The sequence below is a fragment of the Triticum aestivum genome, chromosome 1A, assembly GCF_018294505.1.
Source record: "Triticum aestivum cultivar Chinese Spring chromosome 1A, IWGSC CS RefSeq v2.1, whole genome shotgun sequence".
Lineage (NCBI taxonomy): Eukaryota > Viridiplantae > Streptophyta > Magnoliopsida > Poales > Poaceae > Triticum > Triticum aestivum.
The window spans coordinates 70,336,537-70,345,236 of NC_057794.1; positions in this window are offsets into that span (position 1 = coordinate 70,336,537).

An 8,700-nucleotide genomic window follows, 5' to 3' on the forward strand; every position below is an offset into this window, starting at 1 on the left:
ATAATACAGTTATAGCATGAATAAAAGACAATTATCATGAACAATGAAATATAATAATACTTTTATTATTGCCTCTAGGGCATATTTCCAACAGTCTCCCACTTGCACTAGAGTCACCAATCTAGTTACATTGTGATGAATCGAACACCCATAGAGTTCTGGTGTTGATCATGTTTAGCTCGCGAGAGAGGTTTAGTCAACGGATCTGCGACATTCAGATTCATATGTACTTTGCAAATTTCTATGTCTCCATCTTGAACATTTTCACGGATGGAGTTGAAACGACGCTTGATGTGCCTGGTCTTCTTGTGAAACCTGGGCTCCTTGGCAAGGGCAATAGCTCCAGTGTTGTCACAGAAGAGTTTGATTGGCCCCGACGCATTGGGTATGACTCCTAGGTCGGTGAGGAACTACCTCACCCAAATCGCTTCATGCGCTGACTCCGAGGCTGCCATGTACTCCGCTTCACACGTAGATCCCGCCACGACGCTCTGCTTGCAGCTGCACCAGCTTACTGCTCCACCATTCAACATATACACGTATCCAGTTTGTGACTTAGAGTCATCCGGATCTGAGTCGAAGCTAGCGTCGACGTAACCCTTTACGACAAGCTCTTCGTCTCCTCCATAAACGAGAAACATGTCCTTTGTCCTTTTCAGGTACTTCAAGATATTCTTGACTGTTGTCCAGTGTTCCTTGCCGGGACTTTGGTATCTAGCTACCAAACTCATGGCAAGGTTTACATCAGGTCTGGTACACAGCATGGCATACATAATAGATCCTATGGCTGAAGCATAGGGGATGACACTCATCTCTTCTTTATCTTTTGCCGTGGTCGGTGACTGAGCCGAGCTCAATCTCACACCTTGTAACATAGGCAAGAACCCCTTCTTGGACTGATCCATTTTGAACCTCTTCAAAATCTTATCAAGGTATGTGCTTTGTGAAAGACCTATGAGGTGTCTCGATCTATCTCTATAGATCTTGATGCCTAATATGTAAGCAGCTTCTCCAAGGTCCTTCATTAAAAAACACTTATTCAAGTAGGCCTTAATGCTGTGCAGAAATTCTATATTATTTCCCATCAAGAGTATGTCATCTACATATAATATGAGAAATGCTACAGAGCTCCCACTCACTTTCTTGTAAACGCAGGCTTCTCCATAAGTCTGCATAAACCCAAACGCTTTGATCATCTCATCAAAGCGAATATTCCAACTCCGAGATGCTTGCACCAGCCCATAAATGGATCACTGGAGCTTGCATACTTTGTTAGCGTTCTTAGGATCGACAAAACCTTCCGGCTGCATCATATACAGTTCTTCCTTAAGATGCCCATTAAGGAATGCTGTTTTGACGTCCATCTGCCATATCTCATAATCATAGTATGCGGCAATTGCTAACATGATTCGGACGGACTTTAGCTTCACTACGGGAGAGAATGTCTCGTCGTAGTCAATCCCTTGAACCTGTCGATAACCCTTAGCGACAAGGTGAGCTTTATAGATGGTGACATTACCATCCGCGTCTGTCTTCTTCTTAAAGATCCATTTGTTTTCTATCGCTCGCCGATCATCGGGCAAGTCTGTCAAAGTCCATACTTTGTTTTCATACATGGATTCTATCTCGGATTTCATGGCTTCAAGCCATTTGTTGGAATCTGGGCCCGCCATCGCTTCTTCATAGTTCGAAGGTTCACCGTTGTCTAACAACATGATTTCCAGGATGGGGTTGCCGTACCACTCTGGTGCGGAACGTGTCCTTGTGGACCTACGAAGTTCAGTAGCAACTTGATCCGAAGTACCTTGATCATCATCATTGGTTTCCTCTTCAGTTGGTGTGGGCATCACAGGAACATTTTCCTGAGCTGCACCACTTTCCCGTTCGAGAGGTAGTACTTCATCGAGTTCTACTTTCCTCCCACTTACTTCTTTCGAGAGAAACTCTTTTTCCAGAAAGCATCCGTTCTTGGCAACAAAGATTTTGCCCTCGGATCTTAAGTAGAAGGTATACCCGATAGTTTCCTTAGGGTATCCTATGAAGACGCATTTTTCCGACTTGGGTTCGAGCTTTTCAGGTTGAAGTTTCTTGACATAAGCATCGCATCCCCAAACTTTTAGAAACGACAGCTTAGGTTTCTTCCCAAACCATAATTCATACGGTGTCGTCTCAACGGATTTAGACGGTGCCCTATTTAAAGTGAATGTAGCTGTCTCTAGAGCGTATCCCCAAAATGATAGCGGTAAATCAGTAAGAGACATCATAGACCGCACCATATCCAATAGAGTGCGATTACGACGTTCGGACACACCGTTTCGCTGAGGTGTTCCAGGCGGCGTGAGCTGTGAAACGATTCCACATTTCTTTAAGTGTGTACCAAATTCGTGACTTAAGTATTCTCCTCCACGATCTGATCGTAAGAATTTTATCTTTCGGTCACGTTGATTCTCCACCTCATTCTGAAATTCCTTGAACTTTTCAAAGGTCTCAGACTTGTGTTTCATTAAGTAGACATACCCATATCTACTCAAGTCATCTGTGAGAGTGAGAACATAACGATATCCTCCGTGAGCCTCAACGCTCATTGGACCGCACACATCGGTATGTATGATTTCCAACAAGTTGGTTGCTCGCTCCATTGTTCCGGAGAACGGAGTCTTGGTCATTTTACCTAAGAGGCATGGTTCGCACGTGTCAAACGATTCATAATCAAGAGACTCTAAAAGTCCATCGGCATGGAGCTTCTTCATGCGCTTGACACCAATGTGACCAAGGCGGCAGTGCCACAAGTATGTGGGACTATCGTTATCAACTTTAAATCTTTTGGCATCTACACTATGAACATGTGTAATATTACGCTCGAGATTCATTAAGAATAAACCATTGACCATCGGAGCATGACCATAAAACATATCTCTCATATAAATCGAACAACCATTATTCTCAGACTTAAATGAGTAGCCATCTCGTATTAAACGAGATCCTGATACAATGTTCATGCTCAAACTTGGCACTAAATAACAATTATTAAGGTTCAAAACTAATCCCGTAGGTAAATGTAGAGGCAGCGTGCCGACGGCGATCACATCGACTCTGGAACCATTCCCGACGCGCATCGTCACCTCGTCCTTTGCCAGTCTCCGTTTATTCCGCAGCTCCTGCTTTGGTGTTGCCGGCCTTCTTATCCGCTAAGTATTTGGGGCAGTTCCGCTTCCAGTGACCCTTCCCCTTGCAATAAAAGCACTCAGTCTCAGGCTTGGGTCCATTCTTTGACTTCTTCCCGGTAACTGGCTTACCAGGCGCGGCAACATCTTTGCCGTCCTTCTTGAAGTTCTTCTTACCCTTGCCCTTCTTGAACTTAGTGGTCTTATTGACCATCAACACTTGATGTTCTTTCTTGATTTCAGCCTCTGCTGACTTCAGCATCGAGAACACTTCAGGAATGGTCTTTTCCATCCCCTGCATGTTGTAGTTCATCACAAAGCTCTTGTAGCTTGGTGGGAGCGACTGGAGGATTCTGTCAATGACCGCCTCATCTGGGAGGTTAATGTTCAGCTGGGTCATACGGTTGTGCAACCCAGACATCTTCAGGATGTGCTCACTGACAGAACTGTTTTCCTCCATCTTACAACTGTAGAACTTGTCGCAGACATCATATCTCTCGACCCGGGCATGAGCTTGAAAAACTAGTTTCAGCTCTTCGAACATCTCATATGCTCCGTGGTGCTCAAAACGCTTTTGGAGCCCCGGTTCTAAGCTGTAAAGCATGCCGCACTGAACGAGGGAGTAATCATCAGCACGAGACTGCCAAGCATTCATAATGTCTTGGTTCTCTGGGACGGGAGCGTCACCTAGCGGTCCTTCTAGGACATATTGTTTCCTGGCAGCTATGAGGATGATCCTCAGGTTCCGGACCCAGTCCGTATAGTTGCTGCCATCATCTTTCAGCTTGGTTTTCTCTAGGAACACGTTGAAGTTCATGTTGACATTAGCGTTGGCCATTGATCTACAAGACATATTTGCAAAGGTTTTAGACTAAGTTCATGATAATAAAGTTCTAATCAAATTATGAACTCCCACTTAGATTAGACATCCCTCTAGTCATCTAAGTGTTACACGATCCGAGTCGACTAGGCCGTGTCCGATCATCACGTGAGACGGACTAGTCATCGTCGGTGAACATTCTCATGTTGATCGTATCTTCCATACGACTCGTGTTCGACCTTTCAGTCTCCGTGTTTCGAGGCCATGTCTGCACATGCTAGGCTCGTCAAGTTAACCCTAAGTGTTTTCGCTGTGTAAAACTGTCTTACACCCGTTGTATGTGAACGTAAGAATCCATCACACCCGATCATCACGTGGTGCTTAGAAGCGACGAACTGTAGCAACGGTGCACAGTTAGGGGAGAACACTTCTTGAAATTTTTGTAAGGGATCATCTTATTTACTACCGTCGTCCTAAGTAAACAAGATGCATAAACATAATAAACATCACATGCAATTATATAGTTGTGACATGATATGGCCAATATCATATAGCTCCATTGATCTTCATCTTCGGGGCTCCATGATCATCTTGTCACCGGCTTGACACCATGATCTCCATCATCGTGTCTTCATGAAGTTGTCACGCCAACGACTACTTCTACTTCTATGGCTAACGCGTTTAGCAATAAAGTAAAGTGAGTTACATGGCGTTCTTCAATGACACGCAGGTCATACAAAAAATAAAGACAACTCATATGGCTCTTGCCGGTTGTCATACTCATCGACATGCAAGTCGTGAATCCTATTACAAAGAACATGATCTCATACATCACAATTCATCATTCATCACAACTTCTGGCCATATCACATCACATGATCAATCGCTGCAAAAACAAGTTAGACGTCCTCTAATTGTTGTTGCATCTTTTACGTGGCTGCAATTGGGTTCTAGCAAGAACGTTTTCTTACCTACGAATAACCACAACGTGATTTTGTCAACTTCTATTTACCCTTCATAAGGGCCCTTTTCATCGAATCCGCTCCAACTAAAGTGGGAGAGACAGACACCCGCCAGCCACCTTATGCAACTAGTGCATGTCAGTCGGTGGAACCGGTCTCACGTAAGCGTACGTGTAAGGTTGGTCCGGGCCGCTTCATCCCACAATACCGCCGAAGCAAGAAAAGACTAGTAGAGGCAAGTAAGATGACAAAATCCACGCCCACAACAAAATTGTGTTCTACTCGTGCAAAGAGAACTACGCATAAACCTGGCTCTGATACCACTGTTGGGGAACGTTGCAGAAAATTAAAAATTTTCCTACGGTTTCACCAAGATCCATCTATGAGTTCATCTAAGCAACGAGTCAAGGGAGAGAGTTTGCATCTACATACCACTTGTAGATCACGAGCGGAAGCTAGCCAAGGGGATGGTGATGATGGAGTCGTACTCGAACGTGATTCGGATCACCGATGTCCAAGTGCTGAACGGACAGCACCTCCACGTTCAACACACGTACGGGACGGGAGACGTCTCCTCCTTCTTGATCCAGCAAGGGGGAAGGAGAGGTTGAGGAAGATTGCTCCAACGGCAGCACGACGGCGTGGTGTAGTTGGTGCAGCAGTACTCCGACAGGGCTTCGCCAAGCATATACGGAGGAGGAGAGGTGTTGGGGAGGGGAGGGGCTGCGCCTTGGCTTGTGTTGAGCTCCCATGCGCCTCCCCACTATATATAGGGGTGGAGGGGCTGGTTTCTTGCCCTCCAAGTCCATTGGGGCGTTGGCCAAGGTGGGAGGAAAGAAATCCCATCATTTCCTTCCCCACCGATTGTTATCCCCCCTTTTTAGGGATCTTGATCTTATCCCTTCGGGATATGATCTTATTCCTTCTAAGGGGGGATCTTGGTGCGCCTTGACCAGGGGTGTGGGGCCTTTCCCCCACTACTCACGTTCATGTGGGTCCCCCCATGCAGGTGGGCCCCACTCCGGAACCTTCTAGAACCTTCCCGGTACAATACCGAAAAATCCCGAACATTTTCCGGTGGCCAAAATAGGACTTCCCATAATTAAATCTTTACCTCCGGACCATTCCGGAACTCCTCGTGACGTCCGGGATCTCATCCGGGACTCCGAACAACATTCGGTAACCACATACAAACTTCCTTTATAACCCTAGCGTCATCGAACCTTAAGTGTGTAGACCCTACGGGTTCGGGAGACATGTAGACATGACCGAGACATTCTCCGGTCAATAACCAACAGCGGGATCTGGATACCCATGTTGGCTCCCACATGCTTCTCGATGTTGTCATCAGATGAACCACGATGTCGAGGATTCGATCAAACCCTGTATACAATTCCCTTTGTCAATCGGTACGTTACTTGCCCGTGACTCGATCGTCGGTATCCCAATACCTTGTTCAGTCTCGTTACCGGCAAGTCACTTTACTCGTACCGTAATGCATGATCTCGTGGCCAACACTTTGGTCACCTTGAGCTCATTATGATGATGCATTACCGAGTGGGCCCAGAGATACCTCTCCGTCATACGGAGTGACAAATCCCAGTCTCGATCCGTGTCAACCCAACAGCTACTTTCGGAGATACCTGTAATGCACCTTTATAGTCACCCAGTTACGTTGTGACGTTTGATACACCCAAGGCACTCCTACGGTATCCGGGAGTTACACGATCTCATGGTCTAAGGAAGAGATACTTGACATTGGCAAAGCTCTAGCAAACGAACTAAACGACCTTTGTGCTATGCTTAGGATTGGGTCTTGTCCATCACATCATTCTCCTAATGATGTGATCCCGTTATCAATGACATCCAATGTCCATAGCCAGGAAATCATGACTATCTGTTGATCACAACGAGCTAGTCAACTAGAGGCTCACTAGGGACATATTGATGTCTATGTATTCACACGTGTATTACGATTTCCGGATAATACAGTTATAGCATGAATAAAAGACAATTATCATGAACAATGAAATATAATAATACTTTTATTATTTCCTCTAGGGCATATTTCCAACAGTCTCCCACTTGCACTAGAGTCACCAATCTAGTTACATTGTGATGAATCGAACACCCATAGAGTTCTGGTGTTGATCATGTTTAGCTCGCGAGAGAGGTTTAGTCAACGGATCTGCGACATTCAGATCCGTATGTACTTTGCAAATTTCTATGTCTCCATCTTGAACATTTTCACGGATGGAGTTGAAACGACGCTTGATGTGCCTGGTCTTCTTGTGAAACCTGGGCTCCTTGGCAAGGGCAATAGCTCCAGTGTTGTCACAGAAGAGTTTGATTGGCCCTGACGCATTGGGTATGACTCCTAGGTCGGTGATGAACTCCTTCACCCAAATCGCTTCATGCGCTGCCTCCGAGGCTGCCATGTACTCCGCTTCACACGTAGATCCCGCCACGACGCTCTGCTTGCAGCTGCACCAGCTTACTGCTCCACCATTCAACATATACACGTATCCGGTTTGTGACTTAGAGTCATCCAGATCTGAGTCGAAGCTAGCGTCGACGTAACCCTTTACGACGAGCTCTTCGTCTCTTTCATAAACGAGAAACATGTCCTTCGTCCTTTTCAGGTACTTCAGGATATTCTTGACCGCTGTCCAGTGTTCCTTGCCGGGATTACTTTGGTATCTTGCTACCAAACTTACGGCAAGGTTTACATCAGGTCTGGTACACAGCATGGCATACATAATAGATCCTATGGCTGAAGCATAGGGGATGACACTCATCTCTTCTTTATCTTTTGCCGTGGTCGGTGACTGAGCCGAGCTCAATCTCACACCTTGTAACATAGGCAAGAACCCCTTCTTGGACTGATCCATTTTGAACCTCTTCAAAATCTTATCAAGGTATGTGCTTTGTGAAAGACCTATGAGGCGTCTCGATCTATCTCTATAGATCTTGATGCCTAATATATAAGCAGCTTCTCCAAGGTCCTTCATTGAAAAACACTTATTCAAGTAGGCCTTAATGCTGTCCAGAAATTCTATATTATTTCCCATCAAGAGTATGTCATCTACATATAATATGAGAAATGCTACAGAGCTCCCACTCACTTTCTTGTAAACGCAGGCTTCTCCATAAGTCTGCATAAACCCAAACGCTTTGATCATCTCATCAAAGCGAATGTTCCAACTCCGAGATGCTTGCACCAGTCCATAAATGGATCGCTGGAGCTTGCATACTTTGTTAGCGTTCCGAGGATCGACAAAACCTTCTGGCTGCATCATATACAATTCTTCCTTAAGATGCCCGTTAAGGAATGCCGTTTTGACGTCCATTTGCCATATTTCATAATCATAGTATGCGGCAATTGCTAACATGATTCGGACGGACTTCAGCTTCGCTACGGGAGAGAAAGTCTTGTCGTAGTCAATCCCTTGAACTTGTCGATAACCCTTAGCGACAAGTCGAGCCTTATAGATTGTAACATTACCATCCGCGTCCGTCTTCTTCTTAAAGATCCATTTGTTTTCTATCGCTCGCCGATCATCGGGCAAGTCTGTCAAAGTCCATACTTTGTTTTCATACATGGATTCTATCTCGGATTTCATGGCTTCAAGCCATTTGTTGGAATCCGGGCCCGCCATCGCTTCTTCATAGTTCGAAGGCTCATTGTTGTCTAACAACATGATTTCCAGGACAGGGTTGCCGTACCACTCTGGTGCGGAACGTGTCCTTGTGG